Here is a 27,469-nt window from a genome sequence, read left to right as displayed (position 1 = left end):
GCCCGTAATCTGCCAGCACCCTATGTCAAAAAATTCTACACACCAGCAGTGTGTGAGGAGACCTGAAAGTAGCACATGGCAGAGTGTGGCGATGGAGACAGCAGCAATGGGAGGCCGTACAGGGACCCATGAGAGACTCTGGACCTGGCAGCAGCATGAGGAGGCGGTATATAGGGGCCTATGGCAGATTAGGGGCCTGGCAGCAGCTATAGGAGGCCCGTAATCTGCCAGCACCCTATGTCAAAAAATTTAACACACCAGCAGTGTGAAGAGACCTGAAAGTGGCACATGGCAGCAGAGTGTGGCGATGGAGACAGCAGCAATGGGAGGCCGTACAGGGACCCATGAGAGACTCTGGACTTGGCAGCAGCATGAGGAGGCGGTATATAGGGGCCCATGGCAGATTAGGGGCCTGGCAGCAGCTATGTGAGGCCCGTAATCTGCCTGCACCCTATGTCAAAAAATTTAACACACCAGCAGTGTGAAGAGACCTGAAAGTGGCACATGGCAGCAGAGTGTGGCGATGGAGACAGCAGCAATGGGAGGCCATACAGGGACCCATGACAGACTCTGGACTTGGCAGCAGCATGAGGAGGCGGTATATAGGGGCCTATGGCAGATTAGGGGCCTGGCAGCAGCTATAGGAGGCCCGTAATCTGCCAGCACCCTATGTCAAAAAATTAAACACACCAGCAGTGTGAGGAGACCTGAAAGTGGCACATGTTTGAGGCATGATTCATGGCGGATTTAGTCAGTTGTGTCAGGAACTGGTGGTTTGAAATCCAGACTAATCCACGCCTGATTCATTTTCACAAACGTGAGTCTCTCCACACTTTGGGTGGACAGTCGTGTCCTCCGCGGAGTTACAATACCTCCTGCCGCACTAAACACGCGCTCCGATGCCACGCTACTGGCCGGGCATGACAGCCTTTCAAGGGCAAATTCAGCTAGTTGGGGCCAAAGGTCAAGTTTCGTTGCCCAGTAGTCAAGGGGATTGTCTACCTCGGTTGGCAGGGTGCTGTCCAAGTAGGCCCAAGCCTGTTGTTTGAGCTCCTGCTCCAGGTCCACCTGATGCTGCTGCTGCTGCTGCGGCTGGTTAGTAGTTTCCTCACTGCGCTGGTGAAGAAAGCTACTCATCATCGACTGCAGACTGAGGCAGCCGCTGCTGGTGGAGCTGCCACTGCTCCTACCACCCCACCCCTCCCCTGCTGCCATGCCAGCGGAACGCGAGCGCACAGGGCCCACAGTGTCTGAGGATGGACGTTGGCGCACAAAGGCAGAGACCAACTGACTACATAGGTGGTTTTTATAGTACGTAATTTTGGCCTCCCTCTCAGCAGGTGTGAAAAAGGCCACCATTTTGGACCGGTAGCGAGGGTCCAACAAGGTGGACAGCCAAAAGTCATCCCTCTGTCTGATGGTTATTATTCGGCTGTCGCTACGCAAGCAACCGAGCATGCTATGGGCCATTTGTGCCAAGGAATGCGAGGGACTCCCTGCCTCCATCTCCACAGCATACTGCCACGGTGCGTCTGGGTCCTCTGTCTCCTCCTCCTCCTCCTCTACCAGATGCTCCTGCTCCTCCACTCCTGTCCGCTGAGTGGAAAAACCACCCATTTCACTCAATAATTCCTGAGCACAAATGTCCTCCTCTACCTCCTCCTCTTCTTCCTGTCCTGCCCCCACAGGGGTCATGTGGCGTTGAGATCTGTGCGCCACGTCTACCGCACCCTGACCAGCCATTGTTAACAGCATTTGTTCCAGGACGTGCAACAGAGGAATGACGTCGTTCATCCCATAGTCCTGCCGACTCACGAATAGCGTGGCCTCCTCAAAGGGCCTGAGCAAGCGGCAGGTGTCACGCATGAGCTGCCAATGGCTGACATCTAAGTTACACAGGGGAGTACCTTTATCCGCTTGTAACATCAGGAAATCGGTGATGGCCTTTCGCTGCTCGTAAAGGCGGTCTAACATGTGTAGGGTTGAATTCCACCTTGTTGCAACGTCGCAGATCAGGCGATGCTGTGGAATTCCGTTCTGCCGCTGCAGCTCAATGAGGGTGTTCTTTGCGGTGTAGGAATGGCTGAAATGCATGCACAGTTTACGTGACATTTTAAGGATGTCTTGCAGTGGGATGGTGGATTTTAGGAACCGCTTGACAACCAGATTGAACACGTGAGCCATGCATGGCGCATGGCACAACCTTCCTTGACGCAGAGCAGACACCATGTTCTTTCCGTTGTCAGTCAACATGGTTCCGATTTTTAGTTTGCGCGGAGACAGCCATCTGTCGATTTCTCTGTTCATTACACTCAGCAGTTCCTCCCCTGTGTGACTACGTTCGCCAAGGCATACCAGGTGCAGCACAGCGTGACACCGTTGCGCCCTGCACATGTGATATGCCGGTCGGGTAATGGGACTTGGCACGGGGGTGGCGGCTGAGGACACGGCGGAAAAAGAGGTGGTAGAGGCGGACATGCTTGCTGGACCAAGGACGTGCAAACGTGGAGGCAAAAGCGTCGTGACCTGTCCAAGTTGCTGGTGCGGCTGTGCCGGCACCACGTTCACCCAGTGGGCCGTAAATGACATGTACTGTCCCTGACCGTAGTTACAGCTCCACACGTCGGCGCTGCCGTGCACTTTGGCAGAGACCGACATGCTCAAAGACTGGCCCACCATCTCTTCTACATGTGAATGCAGGGCTGGCACTGCCTTTTGGGCAAAGAAATGACGGCTTGGCACTCTCCACCGCGGCGCGGCACAAGCCATCATTTCTCGGAAAGGTGCTGAGTCCACCAGTTGGAAAGGGAGGGACTGCAGCACCAGCAACTTGGACAGGAGGACGTTCAGCTTTTGCACCGTCGGGTGCGTGCTCGCAAACTGTTGTCTCTTGGATACGGATTCCAAGAAAGACTGTTGACGGAATCCGAGAAGAGGAGTAGCAGGAGAAGGAGCATCTGAACGAGCGGAAGATGCCAATGAGCGACAACTCCCCTCAGCAGAGGTGTTGGAGCCTTGACTGGCTGATAGAGGGCGATTGACGACGTCGGGTGACGGAGCAAGTAACGGAGCGGGTGATGGAGCGGGGGCTGGGGCAGGCAGAACCGCCGTATGTTTATCACGGTTTTCCCAGGCCACCGAATGGTGACGCTGCATATGCTGACGCAACGCTGTAGTCCCAACATGGGCCCCCTGGCCACGCTTGCATTTCTGGCCACATAGTCGACATACGGCTACGTTTACTTCCTCGGGCGGCTTGAGGAAAAATTGCCACACCACCGAGTAGGAAACTTTGCCCCCGCTACTCTTCACTGGCTGACTGCTACTTCCTCCGTGCGCAACGGCACCACTACTGGCCGTGGTGGTAGGCTGCAGTGGAGCTGGTGCTCTACTCCGTGGACGTTTGGCTCCACTGACACTGATGCGACCCTGCTGCTGTCTCCTGGGCAACCCACCGACTGTTTTGCTCGCTGCCAAGCTGCCACCCTCTTCTCCTGATGATGCGGAAGAAATTGCCTGATGACGACGAGGCTGCCAAGTGCGATCAACCTCCTCATCATCAAGTAGGGTCTCCGCCTCACTACTAGCCCCCTCGGCTGCGTCTGGGTCAGGAGACAGACCTGTCTCTAGACCGGCTACCGAGCCACTCTCCTCGCCAGTACTTGTTCGCTTGGCTGCTGAAAAGGCCGATGTCTCCCCCCGTTCCTGACCGCCCTCTGTTAGCTCTTCCTCACTGTACAGTGGGGCTGAGCCCACAGCATGCGATACTTCGCTTGGTGAGGGAACAGCAAAGGACAGGGGCAGGTAGAGGACACGTGATTTCAGTGGGCTTGGTCCCGGGCCATGCCAACTAACGGTTGTGTCTGACGTACCCACCGACCGTTGGCTGTAGGTGTCAGAGGTGACCTGGGAAGAGGAAGACGACCGAGCCAACCAATCAATGACGGCAGGGTTGTCGGTGGAGACACGACCGCTGGATGACACCGGGAGCACTGGCCTCTGGCTGCGAATACTGCTGCCTCGACCCCTTCCTCTGCTGCCACGTCTGCTCGCTCCTAAAACATTGCCTCCTCTGCCACTCCTCTGCATGTTGTCTGACATACTATTTAATTCAACGATTAGGTGTCCCTGAGTAACAATTCTCTGGCACTCAGTAACAATTCTGTCTGTCCCTGAGTATGAATTCTGTGGCCCTGAGTAACAATTATGTGTCTGTGCGAGTAACAATTCTGTGTCTGTGCGAGTAACAATTCTGTGTCTGTGCAAGTAACAATTTTGTGTCTGTGCGAGTAACAATTCTCTGGCACTCAGTAACAATTCTGTCTGTCCCTGAGTAACAATTCTCTGGCACTCAGTAACAATTCTGTCTGTCCCTGAGTATGAATTCTGTGGCCCTGAGTAACAATTCTGTGTCTGTGCGAGTAACAATTCTGTGTCTGTGCAAGTAACAATTTTGTGTCTGTGCGAGTAACAATTCTCTGGCACTCAGTAACAATTCTGTCTGTCCCTGAGTAACAATTCTCTGGCACTCAGTAACAATTCTGTCTGTCCCTGAGTATGAATTCTGTGGCCCTGAGTAACAATTCTGTGTCTGTGCGAGTAACAATTCTGTGTCTGTGCAAGTAACAATTTTGTGTCTGTGCGAGTAACAAATCTCTGGCACTCAGTAACAATTCTGTCTGTCCCTGAGTAACAATTCTCTGGCACTCAGTAACAATTCTGTCTGTCCCTGAGTAACAATTCTCTGGCACTCAGTAACAATTCTGTCTGTCCCTGAGTATGAATTCTGTGGCCCTGAGTAACAATTCTGTGTCTGTGCGAGTAACAATTCTGTGTCTGTGCAAGTAACAATTTTGTGTCTGTGCGAGTAACAATTCTCTGGCACTCAGTAACAATTCTGTCTGTCCCTGAGTAACAATTCTCTGGCACTCAGTAACAATTCTGTCTGTCCCTGAGTAACAATTCTCTGGCACTCAGTAACAATTCTGTCTATCCCTGAGTATGAATTCTGTGGCCCTGAGTAACAATTCTGTGTCTGTGCGAGTAACAATTCTGTGTCTGTGCAAGTAACAATTTTGTGTCTGTGCGAGTAACAATTCTCTGGCACTCAGTAACAATTCTGTCTGTCCCTGAGTAACAATTCTCTGGCACTCAGTAACAATTCTGTCTGTCCCTGAGTAACAATTCTCTGGCACTCAGTAACAATTCTGTCTGTCCCTGAGTAACAATTCTCTGGCACTCAGTAACAATTCTGTCTGTCCCTGAGTAACAATTCTCTGGCACTCAGTAACAATTCTGTCTGTCCCTGAGTATGAATTCTGTGGCCCTGAGTAACAATTCTGTGTCTGTGCGAGTAACAATTCTGTGTCTGTGCAAGTAACAATTTTGTGTCTGTGCGAGTAACAAATCTCTGGCACTCAGTAACAATTCTGTCTGTCCCTGAGTAACAATTCTCTGGCACTCAGTAACAATTCTGTCTGTCCCTGAGTAACAATTCTCTGGCACTCAGTAACAATTCTGTCTGTCCCTGAGTATGAATTCTGTGGCCCTGAGTAACAATTCTGTGTCTGTGCGAGTAACAATTCTGTGTCTGTGCAAGTAACAATTTTGTGTCTGTGCGAGTAACAATTCTCTGGCACTCAGTAACAATTCTGTCTGTCCCTGAGTAACAATTCTCTGGCACTCAGTAACAATTCTGTCTGTCCCTGAGTAACAATTCTCTGGCACTCAGTAACAATTCTGTCTATCCCTGAGTATGAATTCTGTGGCCCTGAGTAACAATTCTGTGTCTGTGCGAGTAACAATTCTGTGTCTGTGCAAGTAACAATTTTGTGTCTGTGCGAGTAACAATTCTCTGGCACTCAGTAACAATTCTGTCTGTCCCTGAGTAACAATTCTCTGGCACTCAGTAACAATTCTGTCTGTCCCTGAGTAACAATTCTCTGGCACTCAGTAACAATTCTGTCTGTCCCTGAGTAACAATTCTCTGGCACTCAGTAACAATTCTGTCTGTCCCTGAGTAACAATTCTCTGGCACTCAGTAACAATTCTGTCTGTCCCTGAGTATGAATTCTGTGGCCCTGAGTAACAATTCTGTGTCTGTGCGAGTAACAATTCTGTGTCTGTGCAAGTAACAATTTTGTGTCTGTGCGAGTAACAATTCTCTGGCACTCAGTAACAATTCTGTCTGTCCCTGAGTAACAATTCTCTGGCACTCAGTAACAATTCTGTCTGTCCCTGAGTAACAATTCTCTGGCACTCAGTAACAATTCTGTCTATCCCTGAGTATGAATTCTGTGGCCCTGAGTAACAATTCTGTGTCTGTGCGAGTAACAATTCTGTGTCTGTGCAAGTAACAATTTTGTGTCTGTGCGAGTAACAATTCTCTGGCACTCAGTAACAATTCTGTCTGTCCCTGAGTAACAATTCTCTGGCACTCAGTAACAATTCTGTCTGTCCCTGAGTAACAATTCTCTGGCACTCAGTAACAATTCTGTCTGTCCCTGAGTAACAATTCTCTGGCACTCAGTAACAATTCTGTCTGTCCCTGAGTAACAATTCTCTGGCACTCAGTAACAATTCTGTCTGTCCCTGAGTAACAATTCTCTGGCACTCAGTAACAATTCTGTCTGTCCCTGAGTAACAATTCTCTGGCACTCAGTAACAATTCTGTCTGTCCCTGAGTAACAATTCTGTCTGTCCCTGAGAATGAATTCTGTGGCCCTAAGAATTCTCTGGCACTCAGTAACAATTCTGTCTGTCCCTGAGTAACAATTCTCTGGCACTCAGTAACAATTCTGTCTGTCCCTGAGTAAAAATTCTGTGGCCCTAATAACGTTTCTGTGGCCCTAAGTAACAATTCTCTGGCACTGAGTAACAATTCTGTCTGTCCCTGAGTATGAATTCTGTGGCCCTAACTAGCGTTTCTTTGTCCCTAAATAACGATTCTGTGGCCCTCATTAACAAGTCTGTGTCCCTGAGTAATGGTTCTCTGTCCCTAAGTAACTTCTCTCTGTCCCCAATTCTCGTTTCTGTGGCCCTAACTCTGTCCCTGTCCCTAGTACAGAGCGGTCTGCCTCTGTTCAATGACTGCAGGCAAATGAAGATTTCCAAAATGGCCGCTATATATACCTCGACCATTACACAGTGCTGGCTGGCTGGCTGCTGATTGGCTGATGCGATCACATGTCGTTGAGGAATGCATTATGGGGCAGCGCGCCTTGTCTGCGCGCCTTCCCCGACATCCCCGCTCCGTCGCCGCACATGTCAGCCGCCATTTTCGGAAAAATTTCGATTCGCGCGTCCGAATTAGGCTGTTTTTCGGATTCGGCACGAATCGAAATTTTTCCGATATTCGACTCGAATTCCACTTCGGATACTTCGATTCGCTCATCTCTAGTGGTGAACATAATCATCGATTAGGAAAAAAGTGAAAATGATCTTACAAATGCAGACACAACGTGCTTTTTTTTTTGGACCTTTCAATAATTTTACAAGTTTGCGAGAACAAAAATGAATAATCAAATAAGTACAACTTTGATTTTTAGAATTAAAAAAAATCCTTGAGTTCTGTAACTTTGCCTAGGCTGAGACAGTGTGATCAGTTTGCTGCAGGCAGGAGGAGGCATTTTCTTGGTCTCCTCTTCCTACATGATCAGAGTACAGTAATTTAACTTGTCACAAAGTGAGAATCTGAAGTAGGGGACAGGAATGTGTTAGGCTTGGTTTACACCTATGATTTTTTTTTTTCATTTTTTAAATTTTTCTTGTTGCTAGGCAGATTTAAAATGCAAAACGCATAAAAAACACAATACATGCTTTTCTGCAGCATTTCCAGTAAGTCTATAGAACCAAAAATGCACCTTTTTGTATTTAAAAAAGTATTTTAAAACGCACCTGGTGAAAACGCACAGGTGTGAACATGTCCCATAGGAAATCATGTTAAATGGACTGTACTGCATTTCTGCAAAACGCTGCAGGTGTGAACCTAGGCAGGGGCGGACTGACCATTTGGAGACTCGGGCACTGCCCGAGGGCCCGGGGTCAGTAGGGGGCCCCATGAGATGACCCTGGTACCTTTTTCATAGGCTTTTTTGAGTTTGGGAAAGAACACAGGGGCCCCATGATCCCCTATTGCCCAGGGGCCCCATGAGTTGTTAGTCCGCCCCTGAACCTAGGATTAGATATTTGTGAACAAACATCAAAAAGCCAGAAATCACAAAAAACTATTTTTTTCCATTAAATTGCAGTACATGAAGGACAAAAATTAAAAACCATGGGTATGTACTGTATAAGGCAAGGAGCAGCCAAAGAATAATTGGGAGGTTGTTAAATTTTGTACATCATGTTCTGCAGTGTGCTGAAAAAAGATGAGCTTTTTATGTCAGTTGAAGCTACACCAAGGTGCTGCTGTGCTTTATACCACACAACATTGTGACTTGTTACCACAACCCAGAAATGTATAGCATGAGAGCCTACATCAACCAAGAGTTATCTTTCAGGCTGAACACATCATTCTACTGTTAATGTTAGGGTACAGTTCTCATTTTGGCCTTACCTTTGGCTCTGTAGATGAGCAAACTGACAGATGAGCAATCCACTAATAGCCGATATCCAATAATGTTACCCAAACCACAATTTGCAAGACCAGACCAGCCTTTTTTTTTTAACTTTTTGAAATCAAAAGAAGTTTTAAAAAATGGATTTCCCTTTAGTCACCATTCAAACACCAAAAACGTCTAAACTTCAGCTCTTGATCATGCAGACTTATTGGTTGTTTATTATTAGGAACAATAAATTGAATCTGCAGCAGAGGAATCCCCAAAAATCCCATGATCCAATGTTATAACAGAAGTCTAAACCTGGGTTGTATAAGGAACAGGAGGTTCAGCTGAGGGGTATTTACTTATTGAATAAACATTTCCTTGTTTCACATTAAGCTCAGATTCACACTGATGCGATGTGGAATTTGCAGTGTTTTCTGTGCGATTTCTGCACTGCATCACAATTGCACCCTGTTCATGCGAACCGCTTCAGGTGTGCATGTTAAGTTAACAACACCCTGAAAATCGGTTTGCAAAATGTGGTGCGATGTGCAGAATTGGATCGCATAAGTGTGAATACCCATGCGATCCAATTCCAGTGCGGACCCAAAAAAGGGTCCTTCGCCTTTTTTGGTGTGGATGCGGTGCGATTTGAAACATACAAAATGTATGGCTCAAATTACACCACACAGAATTCACATGTAATTTGCACAGGAATATGGTGACCATGTTGAGAGGTTTTTTTGTTTAGAATTGTTTTTTGTTAACAGGATATCTTTTTTAATACTGCTTATGGTAAATGTAATTACTGGGCATAGAGTAGTAAGTGTAAAGGTAAATTGCTTATAAATTGTCTCCCAGTACCCTATCATCTTCTTAGATTATTCAATGTGGGCCTCTTGTTGCAGAACTTTGTTACAAATAATAAAAGACATGCACTTTTTCAATTTTACAATTTGATGGTATATATGATATTATTCCTTAAAGTATTACTAACCCCAGGACCCTGCATTCACTATATCTGATCTCCCACAGTACACACAACATGGAAATGCAATTATTTTATTAATTATAAACTGCTAAATACCTTTTCTCATCAGTAGTTAGAGCAGTCCTGTGACTTCAGCAGAGCGTTGGTTAAAGCTTGTAGGAGGAGTTTTCTTTCTGCTCTAGGAGGATGTGAAAGTCCTGACCCTCTGTCTGGACAGTACTGATTGGCCCTGTGCTGATCACATGCACCCTCCCAAGAAAAAAAAAAGCCTCTCTAGCAATACACACCGAACTGCGCATGTGCATGTGATTATGGATTCAGTCTGTATAAGGTGGTCTTTGCAACAAGAGGAGCAGCAAAGAAGAAAGGATCAAACATCCTTTTTACACAATGCAGAGGATTAACCCCTTAGGTTCCACTGTGAGTATAACAAGCATGCTTTACTGTATATACAGACAGAGTTTACTGTTGTGGGTCTAGTAACACATTAAGGTGTGAAGGCAATATATATTGCTACTCACACAGGAACCACTGAGTTTTGGGTCCCCTAAGCTCTGCACAGCCAGGCAACACACATTTTCCACTCTTGCATCCAAAGTCAGTAAATAGTCCATAAGCTTGGTTTTTGTTGTTTTACTAAGGGTTAACAACTGCGGTCTGGGGTATATGGGATGCCCAATGGAAATGAAATAACTTGGAGGACAAACTTTTAAATGCATCTTCTTCAGACCCTAAATGAAAATCTCCTCATCCACCCAGCATTCATGAAGAGTATCCCAGGGCAAGTGATTCCGAGACACATAAAGAATGCTGTCCTAGGGAGAACTAGTTTGGTATGGCACCTGACTGCCCTCTCCCTTGTAGGCCCGGGGATGTAGAAGTACTCACATTGTTTTTTTCCTGTTGCATTAAAAGTTGAAGCTGCTTTTAGGCTAGGCTGGTTTCTTCCCCTGCTGACAGGTGGTCTTTCCCCATAGACTGTAGAACAGTGGAGGTCCCTCTTTCCAGCTCCCAGCTTGTAGGCAGACCCCCCTCCAGGGTCTCTCATATTTATGGGCTGATCCCCCACACTACCAAGCCACTAGAGCTCTGGCTCCCGATCACACTGTGGACATCAGCAACTGTGGCTTGGGCTCCTCCTGCCTCTCCCATGGCTCTCTGCCCCCCAGCCTCCAGCGGCCTTCTACCCCCAGCCTTCAGTGGTTGCAGACATCCAGTGGACCCCATCCCTCCTGGTCTCATTGTACCAGATTGCTGATCCCTGCTGTCAGACAATGAAAAGCCTCTTCACAGGTCTGGGGATTTTAAATCTGTCCGGCTTTCTCTCCTCTTCTTGTAGTGCTCACAGTATGGACTAGATGGCCTCTGATTGGTCAGCACCATCTATGACAGTGTTAATTATTTATTCATTAAAATAAAAAATTTCACAGTCCTGCAGCAATGTGTCATCCATTGGTCTGGCTGTGGATGTGTAAAAGCAGCCCTGTTGGACACACAGTACTTGCTTCTGTGTCAACCTTTTTGTAAATGGCAGCACTGGTTTCCAGATCAGTCACTGCTACCAGAGCTGTCTATCACAGATATGTCTCCTTCTTAGCAGCATTGTCGGATGGGGGTGGGGGAACCTCTTCTGATCACACTACTTAGAAACAAAGGGACAGATTTGAACAGGACAAAGTGTTATGTACACTTGGTCCCCTAGATTTTTTATGTTTCAAAACATTTTTAAAAATGGTGGGTCGACAGCTCAGAATACTGCAAATGGACCCACAAAAGATTATCAGAGGAACAATTTATAAAACTATGCTCATCTGTATTTGGCTATTTTGTACTTTTTTAGGCATCATTAAACAAAGCATAAATGTTGCCTTAACATTGAGTTCTGCCTTCATTCACTGGGGTCCTACTGGATTTACTTCTAGCAAGCCGGACCAGATGCTGTGGGATCCATGAAAAATTTATAACAATCAGTATGTTCCTCAGGGTTCCACAAATAATGAATGCTGTACAATTATATTTCAGTATTTAGACAAAACAATAGATGCAGGTGTCATTAACACTCTTGTTCCCATTAGTGATTTAAAATGGCAAGAAAATTAAAGTCACACTAAACTCTGGTTTTAAAAAAATAAAAAAGTCCCTGCCTGTTCAAAGACGTATGGTATGGTGGACTCATGAACAGGGATGTTTGCCAGTTTCAGTGATGTCTTCAAGCTTTTAAGTGTTACTTTTGGGTTCTTCTTTACCTCATTGAAGGTTTTGCATTGTGCCTTGGGGGTCATCTTGGCTGGGCACCAATTATTAGGAAGAGTAGCCATAGTACTAAACTGTCTCCATTTATAGACAATTTTTCTAACTGTTGAATGATGGATACCTAAACACTTTGAGAATGCTTTGTATCCTATTACAGCCTTATGCAGATCAACTACGCTTGATCATATGTCTTCAATGAGCTCTACTTTTGTGAGGCTGATGTTTCTTCTGAACAGCAATCTTAAAATGTTTGAGTGTCTTTTATCTGTCAAAGTAGCTCTAAACTGCACCTTCAAACTTGTTTTATTAATTGGACTGTAGGTGTGCAAACTGCTGACTCCAATTGGTTTTTGTTCAAGTAATTAGTCTATGGGTTCCCTTGATTTTACCTCCAGAACTGTGAACAGAAGTCTCTCCTATTGCTCTCAGCCCTCTCCAAATCTTCAAATTCCTTCTTTTGGGCTGCTGTGATCTGACACAATATTAGAGGGTGGCTACATTTCTTTTCCATGGTCCTACTGTATGTAGGAACATAGCCACCCTCTCTTGGTCGCTGCCAAGGTGGACTATGGGATTTGTAGTGTGCATGAGCAGTGTCCATGACCGCAACTAACATACACTGCTCATTCCAAACAAGAAAAAAAAAAAAAGATTGCAAGTGGTAGTCAACCTGATCATTAAAAAAAAAAAACACTTTTCCCCTGCAAGGCAATGTCATAATGTGCTAGTACTTTTTTGAAACTTACCTTAAAATGAAGTCCTCCAGTGGCGTTCTCTCACTGCTGACAGGGCTTCCATCTTCACCAGGTCCTTCTTCCAGAGCTGCAAAGATGTCACTCCTGCGTATGCACGCAGGAATCACTTTATAGGCACACAGCTCTGATGTAACATGGGCATGTTGTTCCTTCGGAAGTGTGCCGGTGCTGCTACATAAGTAAATATATCCGAAATGGTGCAATTTTAGGAGATATTTACAGTACCTACAGGTAAGCCTTAGTATAAGCTTGCCTGTAGGTACAAGTGGAAAAACAGACTTTACTACCACTTGAAGCTGTGGATATGTATGGATTACTTCTGGAGACTGAGGATAGTGTTTAGTGTCAGTTTAATTTAGAGAATTCACTTATCAGAGTGATTAGAAACTAAGGCTGAACTTTTGGTAATCAACTAAAAGCACGTTGTTAGTTGAAAAAAAATTGAAATATATGTGCATACTGCGTTACTTGGCCTTAAGTTAGCAGTTCTGGTTACCTCGTAATATGATTCAGATATCTTTTCCAGATGGAAGAGCCAGGCCCAGACCTCCACTGTAGTGGTAGCATGGCGTGCTTTAAGCATTTTCTCCGACGTGTTGATTGGACAATGGAGGAATAGCAGCAACCTCATGAGCAGGGGCGGACTGACCATTTGGAAACTCGGGCACTGCCTGAGAGCCCGGGGTCAGTAGGGGGCCCCATGAGATGCCCCTGGTACCTTTTTCATAGGCTTTTTTGAGTTTGGGTAAGGACACAGGGGCCCCATGATCCCCTATTGCCCGGGGGCCCCATGAGTTGTCAGGCCGCCCCTGCTCATGAGTCATCACACTGCTCACTCAACTCTCTTATTCTGTCAGATTCCACCTGTTTTGCAACATTTGTTATGGCCATCAGATCCATAATGTATGCATAAAGATTTAATCACTTAGACGCAAGTAATCAGAGCAAAAACTAACTCATATTGTAAAAGAGTCTCCCCTATATCAATTTAAAAGTGCACACATATTTCATTTTGTTTCATATCTTTTAGTTAATTATATTATTTATTGCAATAACAATACCTCCACCTTATTAAACACATCACTTCCAAAGGGATGCTATGGATTTTCTTTATTGTTGAGGTTAGTGGAACGTAAATAGGAATTTTATTCACATGAGGTAAATGGATGCTATAACTTAACTTAACCCCTTGACGCCAAGCGTAGGCAAATATGCAGCCTCTCAGTATCTGGGCCTTGATGCCGAGCAGCCGCATATTTGCGTGCCATTAGAAAATACATATGTGCTGAAAGTGTGTGCCCTGCGTGCTCCCAGCACATATGTCCATGACTCACAGAAAGGACCCGATCTCCCCTTTCGATCGGGACCTTTTCCGATCATGTGACTGCCGTGATGGCGAATCATGACAGTCATATGACCCTAAAATACTGCCCGCCTTCTGAAACTCTTAAAGGGCCAGGAGGAGCCGGCGTTAAGAGGTTAAGGTGAACTCCAGGCAAACAGACACATTTTCAGAGGAAATATAGCTGTAGCCAGGTGCTCGGCTAGCAGAAAGAGCAACTATAAGGACACAGTATTGCAACTGTTCTATACTTCTACCAAACTTTTAATTTGCCTCAGTCAATGCTGTCCAGCCTCTAGTCAGCAGAGGGAGCCAGCTGGCATGAAATTTGAATACAGGCTGCTCTGAACTGTGGGAGATGTAGTTTGGAGAAAGGTATGAGAATGAGTAGGGTGATGAACTACAATCACCAGGGAGAGACTTTATAAAGGAGGAGAAAGCGAACAGTTTTCCTGCACAGTTTGCATCTCTGTTGCATTTTATGCATCTACTAGCTGTATCCTGAGACCACAAACCAGACAGCTGGGACCCGGAGTCACCAAGAGGAGAATTTGCCCTGTATGCAGTCCCAGAGACTCTGACACTGGCTCTGACACTGACGCTGACAGCCAAGCATTCAGATTGGAGTTCACTGTATGCCTTGGACAGGTAAACAGTCTCTGGCTGTGTTTGAACTGCTGCTGTTAGCAGAGAGAGAGGCTGACAATCTATCTTGCATTATTGAATCACTACATGCAGAGCTTCGAAAGGGACAGCACTTATGTGCACCACCCTAAAGACTGGGCCCAACTGAATAACCGACAGAAGATTGAGAGCCAGGAGCCAACTATCTACTAACTGCGTCACAGGGGAAAAACACTTAGTTGCTCATAGCCAAAGGCACCCCCCCCCCTCTTAGGTTATATGTGCATAAAGAGTTCTCTCTGAGCTCTGAGACTTTACTGACTACTGATTGCAGAGAAGCTACTGTGCCACTATCTATCCCTATTAATACCTGTCAGGGAAGGCCTGCCCATAGTGCGGATGCGCAAGCCGGCAACTGGCTGAGCAGATGTGCACAGATGCATTTCCAGGCATGCACCTGTCACCAATACGGGCGCCAAACAGGCTATTTAAAGAGGGTTTCAGCACTGGTTAATTGTTGTTTGAACATTCTGTGTGCTTGTTCCTGATTCCTGTGGCTGATCTCTAATTTTGACTTATTCTGCTTCTGCCTCTTGTTCTTGCCTGATCTGCTTCACTGTTGCTGACAGCGCAGAACAATGCGTTTTAAAGGATAAAACACTATTCTCCGCCTATTTACTTTTTATGCTGAGCAGTGGATTAAGGAGGAAGAGGATCTGCATGGAGGAGGTGCTCTACCCTTAAGAGATGATTTCAACCTAGGAACCATCATTATTAAGTCCAATAAAAGGGACAAAAGTGCTATTTGACCAAACATTATACAGTTGTGTTCAAAATAATAGCAGTCAGACATCACTGACCTGATCAATCACTGTTTTTGGTAGAAATGATATTTATACATGGCAAATAATTTACTAGCAGGTGTAGTAGAGTAATAGAAATCCAACAGACCCAACAGTCATGACATGCATGCTGCTGATTCTGTGTAATTGAATCACTAATTGAAAGGGGCATGTTCAAAATAATAGCAGTGTGGAGTTCTATTAGTGAGGTCATTCATTCTTTGATAAACAGGTGGCAATTATTGCCCTTATTTAAGGAAGGAAGGCAGCAAATGTTGTACATGCTGGTTACAGTGCATTTCTCTCTGAAATTCTGAGGAAAATGGGTCGTTCCAGACATTGTTCAGAAGAACAGCGTACCTTGATTAAAAAGTTGATTGGAGAGGGGAAAACATATAAAGAAGTGCAGAAAATGATAGGCTGCTCAGCTAAAATGATTGCAAATGCTTTAAAATGGCAACCAAAACCTGAAAGACGTGAAAGAAAGCGAAAAACTACCATTCAAATGGATAGAAGAATAACCAAAATGGCAAGGACTCAGCCAACAATCAGCTCCAGGAAGATCAAAGAAGGTCTAAAGTTACCTGTGAGTACTGTTACAATTAGAAGATGCCTATGTGAAGCCAAGCTATCTGCAAGAAGCCCCCGCAGTGGCGTGTGATTTTTAAGCACAAAAAGAGTGATTCACTTGCACGGTTTTTCACTACACATTGTGTATTGGCACATGTGTTTGTGTTTACACCTTTTCACTTGGGTGAAATATCACTGGATGGTTTTTATGCATTTTTTATTTATTAAGGATAATGCACTATGTGGTTTTTATGTTTTTGTTTTTGAGGTAAATCAAGTTGCTGCAAGAGGCTGAGGATTTGAACCAAATTTTGGACACTTGGATTTATTTATTTATTTTTAAAGGGACATATGATTTTTGTAAGATTTTTTTATTTTTATTTTTATTTTTGATTTACCTTTGGGACTTCATTATATTCACAGATTAGAGGAAAGGTTTATTATTATTTTATCACTGAGCATATTATTGTTTATATTTGTACACCTCTAAGGGTAGGGGTGAAGTGTGCTTATATAGAAATTTGGGATTTATTGTGATTATTCATTATTATTACAATTAGAAGATGCCTATGTGAAGCCAAGCTATCTGCAAGAAGCCCCCGCAAAGTCCCACTGTTGAAAAAAAGACATGTGCTGAAGAGGTTACAATTTGCCAAAGAGAACATTGACTGGCCTAAAGAGAAATGGCGCAACATTTTGTGGACTGATGAAAGTAAGATTGTTCTTTTTGGGTCTAGTGGCCGGAGACAGTTTGTCAGACGACCCCCAAACACTGAATTCAAGCCACAGTACACTGTGAAGACAGTGAAGCATGGTTGCGCACGCATCATGCTATGGGGATGTTGTCATACTACGGTGTTGGGCCTATTTATCGCATACCAGGGATCATGGATCAGTTTGAATACATAAGAATACTTGAAGAGGTCATGCTGCCTTATGCTGAAGAGGAAATGCCCTTGAAATGGGTGTTCCAACAAGACAACGACCCCAAGCACACCAGTAAACGTGCAACATCTTGGTTCCAGACCAACAAGATTGACGTTATGGAGTGGCCAGCCCAATCCCCGGATCTTAATCCAATAGAAAACTTGTGGGGTGACATCAAAAATGCAGTTTCTGAGGCAAAACCAAGAAATAGAGAAGAACTGTGGAATGTAGTCCAATCATCCCGGGCTGGAATACCTGTTCACAGGTGCCAGAAGTTGGTTGACTCCATGCAACACAGATGTACAGCAGTTCTCAGAAACAGTGCTTATACAACTACAGTTGCAAGAAAAAGTATGTGAACCCCTTGGTATTACGTGGAGTTTTGCATGAATTGGGCATAAAATGTGCTCTGAACGTCATCTAAGTCACAACAATAGAAGAACACAGTCTGCTGAACATAATACTACACAAACATTAGATGTTGCCATGGTTTAATTGCACATAACATGTAAACATTCACAGTGCCGGGAGGAAAAAGTATGTGAACCTTTGGACTTAATAACTGGTTGACCCTCCTTTGGCAGCAATAACCTCAACCAAACGTTTCCTGTAGTTGCAGATTAGACCTGCACAACGATCTGGAGTAATTTTGGACCACTACTCTTCACTAAACTGTTACAGTGTAGCAATATTCTTGGGATATCTGGTGTGAATCGCTCTCTTAAGGTCATGCCACAGCATTTCAATCGAGTTGAGGTCAGGACTCTGACTGGGCCACTCCAGAAGGCGTATTCTGTGCTGTTGCAGCCATTGTTTTGTTGAATTACTTGTATGCTTTGGGTCATTGTCCTGTTGCATCACCCATCCTCTGCGGAGCTTCAGTTGGCGGACAGATGGTAGTACGTTTTCCTGCAAAATGTCTTGATAAACACTGGAATTCATTTTCCCATCAATGACAACAATCCGTTTAGGCCCTGAGGCAGCAAAGCAGCCCCAAACCATGATGCTCCCTCCGCCATGTTTTACAGTGGGGATGAGGTTTTGATGTTAGTGTGCTGTGCCTTTTTTCCTCCACACATAGTGTTGTGTGTTCTTCCCAAACAACTCAATCTTGGTTTCATCTGTCCACAGTATATTTTGCCAGTAGTGCTGTGGAACATCCAGGTGCTCTTTTGCAAACTTCAAACGTGCTGCAATATTCTTTTTGGACAGCAATGGCTTTCTCTGTGGTGTCCTCCCATGTACTCCATTCTTGTTTAATGTTTTCCTTATTGTAGATGTGTCAACAAATATGTTAGCATGTGCCAGAGATTTCTGTAGGTCTTTAGCTGACACTCTGGGATTCTTCTTTACCTCATGCAGCATTCTGCGCTGTGCTCTTGCAGTCAATTTAACAGGACGACCGCGCCTAGGGAGAGTAGCAACAGTGCTAAACTTTCTCCATTTGTAGACAGTCTGTCTTACCATGGACACATGAACATCAAGGCTTTTGGAGATACTTTTGTAACCCTTTCCAGCTTCATGCAAGTCAACAATTCTTGATCGTAGGTCTTCTGAGAGCTCTTTTCTGCGAGGCATGGTTCACATCAGACAGTGCTTCTTGAAACCAGTAAACCCAAAACAGGCGTGTGTTTTTTAAGGGCAGGACAGCTGTCAGCAACACATCCAATATCATCACACTGATTGGAGTCAAGGTTGGCTCACTCCTGGCTCCAATTAGCTCTGGGAGAAGTCATTAAGCTAGGGCCTCACATACGTTTTCCTCCCTGCACTGTGAATGTTTACATGTTATATGCAATTAAACCATGGCAACATCTAATGTTTCTGTAGTATTATGTTCAGAGGACTGTGTTCTTCTATTATTGTAACTTAGATGACGTTCAGAGTACATTTTATACCCAATTCATGCAAAACTCCACGTAATCCCAAGGGGTTCACATACTTTTTCTTGCATCTGTAAATATTCATTAAGTGATTCAAAGGAAAGCAAAATCTTCAAACATTTTTCAGTTAATATAGTGAATGTTTGAGTTTGTAAAGAAGAATACAAACACTGCTATTTTTTTGAACAGTCTAATATTCACTTTTCTTCAATTTTTTTAGAGGAACAACACAAATTTGATATATTTTTCTTCATGTTTTGATTTGGAATAGAATGTGTAGTGTTCCCAATGCATTTGTGTGTATGGATATTAAAGCTATTAGAAGGATTTTGAGCTTTATTCACTTTTTTCAACACACTGCTATTATTTTGAACACAACTGTATGTGAGGTCAAAGTTCCAGGTGATAGCACACAGGTGGACGCACACAATTAATGAATGAGAGGATACTGAATGTATTGAATTGTTGGTGGCTAAATATACACATTGAAGGAACACAAAAAAGAACTGCTTGAACATATGGGACTTGCTCGACTTTATTTATTCATTTTATCAGGTTTTTTGCACTTGATACTGCACTAAGGTTGAAAATTATTTTATATTGAAAGGAAAGCATGACACTATTTTGGTTTATATAATTTGCATTTCTCTCCATTTGGGTCTGAAACTTACAAGCAGGGGAGGAAACCTGATTCTTCTCTGCTGTAGTTTCACTTTTACTTACAGGTCTCCTCTCACTCCTATCCAGAGACTGGACAGTGAAAAGAGAAGTACTAATGAGCTTATGTCTCTGTCACACTGCTGTCTCCTCCCATCAGCATGTTGCTTACACTGCAGCACACCTGACTGGTTCCATGCTTTCTCCCCCACCTCTAAGCTCTGCTGTACACTGTTGAAATTTAAATACTTACAGAAATTGGATAAAAAAATTATACATTTGTGTGTACATTTGTGTATTACACAATAAACGCATTGATGTATTAATAATTATAGGGCTGACTTTTATTTCTGCCAGCAGTTCCTCTTTAACTAAATGTATTAACTACTTGAGTACTAACTTATAATATCCCTTTCTTTCCAGGTTATTTGTTTAGTTTTCAGTACTGTGAGAGTTTGACAGTTACAGTTATGAAACACTGTTCCCAAATCAATTTGATATAATTTTTTAGACAGATGGAGCTTTCTCTTTGGTGGTAATTAATAATCACAGTTTTTTTTTATTATTTCTTACTATGTTAAGCAAAAAAGACCAAACATGTTTCCCTTTTTTTCATGTTATGAATCATATCAAATAAATATGCCAGGACAATGCAAAAACCCCAAAAAGAACCCCTTTTGGAAAGGAGACGTGTCGATTTTTTGGAAAGGTAGGCACATGTTGGGACTGAGATAGTGAAAACATGGCGCCTGCTAATGATACACTGGATACAGAGCATTATTAGGGCTAATTCACTCCAGCCATTGCATTACTGATGTGTGGTGCAGTCTGTCCGGATCACTGCAATGCTGATGCATGGATCTCAGCGCACGGCACTGTTCACTTTTCTTAAATGAAATTTATTGAAATGCCACATAGACATTTCATAGAGTTCAACTGGCCACCACACAGTGTGATGCAGTGCATTGCCTCACACTACACTGTGGGGAAAGAAACAAATATTTTTTAATATGGCAAAACATGCAGTAGTATTTAGTATTGCAGTATTTTTCAGGGCACACAGCCCACACACAGTGGTGTGAGCAGAGCCCATAAGGAGGCAGGGTATTTTGCCTTGACATGTGGTGGAACTGTGATGGAATAGCCACCCAATACAGTCCCACCACATCTGATGTGAATGAACCCTTTATGTGGAAGGTGGAGGTGAAGGGGTAATATACTGGTCACAAACAGTGGGAGGATGGAGATGAGGGGTTTATTGTTCAGGATAAGGGAGGTGAGAAAGTTAATATACAGGTTACATGGAGACAACATGGAGATCAGATGTACAGGAGGGGAAGGGGGTGAAAAGACAATCTCACAATCAATTACAACTCCTTACCATGAGTGATCTGCTGCTGATCCCTTCCTTCACAGATCTTCATAAATACTCACTTCCTCTCCATCTTCCTTCTTCCTCAATAGTATTTACATTTGTGATCTCTGTGATTGGTCATTACAGCGATAACAAGGCACAGAGCCACTCTGTACGTTATGTCTGTGATCTGAGTCATCCAATAATGGCCAAGATCCCAGTCATTAACCAAGGGAATGGCCGTTCATGCCTTATATTATGTCCACCACTCTGCCATTCTTATATGTTTGGTTGTAGTAAAGTGGTTATCATTAGTGTTACTAAACCCAGGACCCTGCATTCACTATATCTGGTCTCCCACAGTACACGGAACATGGAAGTGCAATTATTTTAGTAGATATAAACTGCTAAATACCTTTTCTTATCAGAAATTAGAGCAGTCTTGTGACTTCTATCAGTGTTCAGCAGAGCACATGTTAAAGCTTGTAGTTTTCATTCTCCCGATTGATTTGAACCAGCAATCCCAGTGCTTCCAGGTGGAAATACTAACCACTTAGGCACTGTGCTGTTAAGTGTTTTTTACATTTTTCTCAGAGTGATAGTCTTTGGTCTGGGGTTCCCCTTCAAAGTGATATTAACATTTTACATCTTTTGTCTGTATAGGGATCTGCTACCTCTACTGACATCTGCTATCAGTGTTATGTTTAATTATAAATTAGTACTTCCTGTCTCTGGGTTGTTGGCTTTGAAACCCTGGAAGAAGGAAGTGAAGAGAGAGAAAGTCTCAGCCTCATGTCCTGTCTATGCTGCTAAACCCCAAGTCAGAAGGGACTATTATGCAAGTGTTCCTATGATCTGATAGTTTAAGTATTACTAAACCCAGAACACTGCATTCACTATATCTGATCTTCCACAGTACACAGAACATGGAAATGCAATTATTGTAGTAAATTGCTAAATACCTTTTCTCATTAGCATTATATAGCAGTCTTGTGACTTCTATCAGTGTCCAGCAAAGCACATGTTAAAGCTTGTAGGATGAGTTTTCATTTTGCTCTAGGAGGATGCAGAACCCCGGAGTGCTGTCTGGACAGTGCTGATCGGCCCTGTGCTGATCACATGCACTCTCCCAAGAAAAAAACCCTCTCTAGCAATGCACACTAAACTGAGAATGTGCAGAGTGACTTCACATGATATGTCTTATCAGGAAATAAGAGGGGGACACTTGAAGAAGGGGAAGATCAGAGAAGTCAGGATCAAACAGCCTTTTTACACAATGCAGAGGATTAACCCCTTAGGTTCCACAGTGTGTATAACAAGCATGCTTTACTGCATAGAAACTCTGTGTTAAAAAGAAGCTATAATCAGAAGCATGTGTTAAAAATGTATATCAAATAAACTGAAAAAGTCTTTCTATCCACTATAGTAAAGTGTTGCCTAACTTGATACATCCCATAGTCATACAGCATTTATTTTATAGAACATTACTATATAGCCACTGAGCTGTGCTATGATACAGGACACAATTCCAAATGGCTTGCCTAGAACAAAAGTTCCTTCTAATCAAATTACTATGTTTGAAGGGGGAGCATATTTTACTTAACATAAGAATAGATTAGCATTACAATAAAGTTAATAGCCCATAATGCAGGCTTAGTGCTTTTAATTAAATGGTGTTCATTAATATCTTTTGTAGAGAATCTAAATGAGAATGGGTACACTCCACTACCTTTCTCAATAGGAAAACATTAGAACAGAACAATATCCTCCAAGGGTTCAGGGTAGGAAAAAAACATGTAAGAGCAACTTTAAGCTACTACGGTTATTTTGTTTGTTTGGTTTTATAGTTGAAAGTAAAACTCCTATCTAAGGAAAATGCTGAAAATAATTTTCAATGGTGATCTATAGAATTCACTGAATAGAAATAAAATTATTTTCCATGCTATAAGATAAAATCTTATTCTGAATTCATTCTTGGAAAGTCTGTGGCCATCCACTACATCAGGCTGGTTGACAGCACATGTTTGAAATGTTAAAGTAGTGGAAGGTTGTGTTGTATTGGGAAGGAGAGGTTTTCTTTCTGATTGGTATATACCTACTCAGCTACAAGGCCTCATGCACACAAACGTAGGTCATTTTTGCTGCGATCGCGGCACGTTTTCCCGTGTGGCAAACGTGCCGTGATCGTGCAAACTAAATCCCGGGTCACATGATGCCCAAAAAAGGTTTCTGAACCTTTTTTGAGTGTTGTGCATCCTGTGATTTTGTTTGTGTGATCGCAGAACCAGTATACCGTTCCTTCAGAGCGCATGCGCCGGCTCTCAAAAAGAGCGCATATCTCCTAAACGGTGCTTGTTTAGGAGATATTTATTTTACCTACAAGTAAGCTTTATTATAGGCTTACCTGTAGGTAAGAGTATACAAAAAGAGTTTACTACCACTTTAACCTCCCTGGCGGTATTCCCGAGTGTAGCTCGGGGTAAAGTTTCAGTACCAAAAGCGGTAACCCCGAGCTACACTCGGGCTTACCATGCGGGGCTGCTCAGGGATTCCCTGCAGCGCTTACCTTGTCCTTCGCTCCAGCGATGTCCCTCCTGCAGCATCCCCAGCCATCTCCTCCGGCCGATGCCGGCATCTGGCTTCTGTGTTCCAGTCCCTGCGACGTCGGGACGTACGGGGGCTGGAACCCGCAGCAAATTTTAAAATTTTAAAAACTGTCATTTTTTTGTAAATGAATATTACATAGCAAAACATTGCTGTTTCAAAGCATTTCACATACATTTTGTCCCTAGTGCTTTGTCCTGTGCCCTGCCTGCATTTTGACTGTTCTTTCTGCCTGGAAACTTAGAAAAGTCCATGGAGTCCAAAAAGCATCCTTTTAGGTCAAAAGCGGTTTTAGACCAGCTAGAGAACAGCGATAGTAAATTAGAACCACTTGCAGAATTGAGTGATAATGATTCGTGGGGAAATTCGTCATCAGACACTGAAAACGATTTTGCGACTTTGCTCAGCGATGTGCGAACTTGGCGCTACATTTCAAATTTCAGTGTTTTTGGTTTGATTATATTATTGAATTGAATGTATTATTATTATATTATTTTTTATGATTATTTATTAAATTATAATTTATGATTTCGTGTTTCAAGTTTAATCATACCCGGGATGTTTACTAGACTCTTGTTCGGACAGATTTCAGTGAGTTATTCCTAAAAATTACAGACCTACAATAAAAAAACGACATATTTCCATGCAAAATAATGTACCGCTTTCAGCACCAAAAATCTGAAATAATCATACCGCCAGGGAGGTTAACCACTTGCCCTCCAGAGGATTTACCCCCTTCCTGACTAGGCCATTTTTTTGCAATATGGCGCTGCATTATTTTAACTGACAATTGCGCAGTCATGCAAATCTGTACATAAATTAAAATTATCTACTTTTTCCCCACAAATAGAGCTTTCTTTCTGTGGTATTTGATCACCTGTGCGTTTTTTATTTTTTGCACTATAAACAAAAAATTTTGAAAAAAACCAATATTTTTGACTTTTTGCTATAAAACATATTCAGTGAAAAAAAAATGTAAAAATCAAATTTTGTCATAAATTTAAGACAAAGAGTTGTCTGCTACATGTCTTTGCTAAAAAAAAAACCCCAATACATGTAAATTAATTGGTTTACTTGAAAGTTATAGCATCTACAAATAGTGGTATAGATACGGAATTTTTATTTCTATTTTTTTTTCATACTAGTAATGGCAGCGATCAGCGACTTATAGCAAGTCTGTGGCAGGCATTTCTGACACTGGGGGGGGGGAACTAACTGCCACTGACGTCCCAATGACACTAATACAGTGATCAGTGCTAATAAAACGCACTGACACTGTACTAATGACACTGGGCAGGAAGGGGTTCACATCTGGGGCGATCAAAGGGTTAACTGTGTGCTGGGTGTGTTTTACTAGGGAAACATACTTCTGTGTATTTCTCTGCTGTGCAGAGAAATACACAGCAGCATGTTACTGCTGGCAGGAGAGAGACCTGTGTTGTTTACACACAGATCTCTCCCTTTTCAGTGATACTCGGCAATTGTTGGGTGTCAGCGGGGAATCTCTAGCTTGGTCCCGGTGATTGACATCTGGGTGAGTAGAGCATCAGCGGTGTGGGTAGGGCAGCGTGTGCACCCCTACCCAGGTGTGCAAATTCATGTATATGTAGGTGATTTTGCGCAGATCTGCTGCCCTGTAGCAGTATTACTGCTATAGGGCGGTCAAGAAGTGGTTAAGGTAAAAAAAAAAAAAACAACTATTGACTTTAGAACCACTTTAAGCAATTCACTCCCCTGAGCGCAACCTGGATCTTTTGTACCATATTACTTAGCGAGGCAGACCTATTTCATGATCAGGAATACTTGTATCACTCTGTTCCAGCTTTGAAAAGGTGAATGAGATCCAAAACTATAATCCTTAGTGTTGTCATTCTCACCTTACCTTTTAAGTTCAAGACAAATATGTTGAAAGTAAAATGACATCATCCACCATGTACTGTGGATTCTAAACCATTAAAGCTTCAGGGAAAGATTTCATTCAAAGTGGTCAGCAGGTGCTTTGTTATAACCAGAATCATCACTGCAAGTGAGGAACATTCAAAAGCCAACACAGTCCAACCATGAGAAAAGAGGCTCGTCTATCAATTATTATTTTTCCTACGATAGTTTACCCAGCATTTCAGAACATAACAAAAACTTCCATTTAAAAGTAACTGCATTTGTTTCAGCCTAACTGAATTTTATAGAAATAGCTTGGTGCTGTGTTTATCTTGCAGTTAACAAAATGATATCCAGATATCATTGGTAGTGTTCTTATTACTATGAAGTTATAGCCATTTGTTGAAATAATCCAAACACTATTATTGTCTTCCTATTTCTCCTTACAGAACCTTTAAGATGCAGTAAAATTAAAGAAAAAAAAATAATATTTGTTATGTTTTGGGGAACATCTAGAAAAACGCATCTTGTCTGAAGTTCCTCCTAAAAAAGAGCAGGGTACTTTCTGTTGTTTGAGAATACCTAGGAGTTTTTGTGCCTGCATCTGTATACTGTATCTGCAGTGTGAAAGTTAAAGTATTGCTATCTCTGACTGCTAGTCTCAGGAGATTTAAAGTGGTAGTAAACTCCTTTTGTATTGTTTCACCTACAGGTAAGCTTATAATAATGTAGATAAAATGAGTATCTCCTAAAGTTGCACTGATTAGGAGATATTCGCTCCTTTTGAGAGCCAGCAGATGTTATCTAAAGGAACGGCATACCTGTGCCATTCCTTCAGAGCACTGTGTCATGGCTCGGGACTCCTGCGCATGCTCAGGAGTGATGTCATCGTGGATTGGCCAGTCAGACAGCCAGAGCTCGTGAACCCAGAAGGAAGACCATGTGAAGATGGAAGCCTCTGCAGCGTGAGGAGCACACTGCTGGAGAGCTTTGTTTTAGGGTAAGTCCTTCAGAATGTGCTAGTATGCGATGCATACTAGCACATCATGACATTACCTTGCTGGGGAGTATGTGATGCACATCATGACATTACCTTGCTGGGGATTTTTTTATTTTTTTTTTAGGTGCTGTTTACTACCGCTTTAAGGTTCATTCACACCAGGTGCAGTGGAACTGTGTTGGGCATCTGTTCCAGCACAGTTCCACCTCAAGACAAGGCAAAATTCCTTGTCTCCTCTATGCCCGGTTCACACCATTGCATTGAGATGGTGGGTGGGTGGTGTGCACCAAAAACAATTACGGTTGGCCATACTTTTTTCCAGTGCAGTGCAGTACGAGGTAATCCACTGTGGAGCCTGACGCTGGCACTGATTTATGTCTGTGTAGCTGTGAAAGCTGTAAAAGCAAATACACTGGGAGTTTGAACATGTTTGATGTGCCTGCTGATTAATTGATATACAGTATGTGACTATATTCATAAAATTGTCTTGATGATACTACATGTATCACTACTAACAGAGTGGCCTGTAAGCAGGTTGCAATTCAGCTTAGTTGGGTGATGAGAGGGTTAGAGTTATAGTGTTTCCTGGGTTGCTGGGCTTTTTGGGTCTGACCCACTGATCCTGTGGCTATAAAAAGGAACAGTGGTTTGGAGTTAGATTGAGAGAGGGGCGCACATGTATGCCTTGGCATTATCTCCCCTGGTCTTATTATTATTATTATACAGTATTTATAAAGCGCCAATAATTTGCTCAGCTCTGTACATTACAAAGGGGGACAGAACATGTGACAGAACAATACCAATACAATGCAAAACATGAGGGGATTGAGGGCTTATGAATCGCTATCTGACATTGTCTGGGTTTGACTGCTGTAAGGAACTATCATTTAGGTGGACCACTGAGATCTGTGGTTCTCTTCCAAGACACCAGTTGTTTGACTCTGCTGATACCTATGGACTTTGCCACAGATGGACTCTACCTTTGCAGGTATGCAGGGGCAGCACACAAGCCTGAGATAGGGATTTGGGATGCACAGACGAACTGTTATTTGTGCTTAGACTTTTTTCTAAAACGTTGAAACTTTGCCTGTTGCCTGGTCTGAAGTTATTAAAGAAGTAATGCAAGTAACCCGGCACCACACATGGTCTCCTGCTTTGGTCAACAGCACACTGAGGAATGAAAACAGCTAATAGTAATCAGGGGTAACGGAAGCTAACAGCCAAGCAGCCTGTTGTTAAGTGTGTA

Source organism: Staurois parvus, unplaced genomic scaffold (assembly GCF_062004578.1).
Source record: "Staurois parvus isolate SC_StPar_1 unplaced genomic scaffold, SC_StPar_1.0 ptg000186l, whole genome shotgun sequence".
NCBI classification, from domain to species: domain Eukaryota; kingdom Metazoa; phylum Chordata; class Amphibia; order Anura; family Ranidae; genus Staurois; species Staurois parvus.
The sequence above is the reverse complement of the archived record's forward strand: the minus strand, read 5'-3'. Positions refer to the sequence as shown.